Source organism: Seriola lalandi, unplaced genomic scaffold, assembly GCF_002814215.2.
Source record: "Seriola lalandi dorsalis isolate HSWRI2012SDOR001 ecotype SW California unplaced genomic scaffold, Sedor1 jcf7180002054691, whole genome shotgun sequence".
Lineage (NCBI taxonomy): Eukaryota > Metazoa > Chordata > Actinopteri > Carangiformes > Carangidae > Seriola > Seriola lalandi.
In genome coordinates, this window is record NW_019525244.1 from 444,328 (window position 1) to 445,732 (window position 1,405).

Here is a 1,405-nt window from a genome sequence, read left to right on the forward strand (position 1 = left end):
GAGTCAAATTTTTATTTTATCTGCTTGTCATAGATTCACCATATGAGACAACCAGCTGTGTCATGAAATAAATGGCCATTTTTGTGAAGCCTTGGATGACCTTCATTGTCAAAAGAAATAAAAGCTCGGCCGATTAATTGAAGTTATATGGTGGGTTATATGGACTGTAATAGAGATGAGCTTCTGAGTCTTGGCATAAATCAGAAAGGAAAAAGGCCATTGTGAACACTTTGAGCTTAATTTCACATTGTGTGTGTTGTCATACCGCCGCACGCTGTTCATTATTCAGGCCGATTCCTTGAAGGATTTGATTTTTCCAAAGCATTTAAAATCACATCAGCTGTCAGATGCGTAATTTGCTTTCTCGCAAATCCCTCGGAGAAACATCTCGGCGTTTCACCGGAGGCCTGCCACACTCAGCCTTCTGTTTGAAGCAGTTCCTACATGATGGATGACTGGGATCAGCAGCGGTTTTGACAGCAAAGTGGCAGAGAATAAGCAGGTGGAGGTGCTGTGGCAGACAAGTGTATACATTTATTCTCCCTTTTTGTCTGCCAGGAAAACTGTTTGGAGAAATTAGTTTTTGCTATTTTTAGCGCGTCTTATAAGGTCGTGACCGAAAAGCTTTAAAACTGTGACTTTTTGCCCCTTTTCACACAAACAACATACATCCTGGCACAGTTTGTGACAACACATGGTTGTGTTCATCTTGAAAGACTTCACAAGATGGTGTTGATCCAGCAGGCCACGCTGCTGCCCTTCACTGATTAGAGTGTAATAGTGGTTCTGGCACTCCTCCTCCTGGGGAAGCTTTTCACAGACAAGGACATTTCACTCTAAGATGAGACCATTCCATCTCATGACAAAGGGAGGCCTTTCACAAGAACATTTCATTTTCTACAACACCAAACATTTTACATTTGAACTTAATTCTGCACAAGGGTTGAAATAAGCAGTGATCTTTAAGTGCACAACACTCATAACAAGCAATAGATTATGCTTGTTATAGTCGAAGCACAGGAATAAATGCATAAAATGCAGAACGGTGCTAAATACAATTATAGGGGTAAAACAGATGAATAAAAAGAAGGCAGAGGCAGGTGTCTGTCCGGAGTTCTTCCTCCTATGGCTGGTTGGCCATCTTGGTTTCACAGCATCAGCGTGGAAACACTAAGCATTGCTCAAAGCAAAAATACAATAGTATGATAAATATGCAATATACAATAAAATAATTTTGTTTGTACAAGTAACAAAAACAAGGAAATAAAATGCTTATTAAGACACTGAAAATGTTAGAGGATAGACTATATCTCTCCTCGGCTCTGTTTATTCGCTGCCTTGTTTGTCCTCAGTTTCTTCCTGTCTGTGTGTGTGTGTGTGTGTGTGTGTGTGTGTGTGTGTGTGT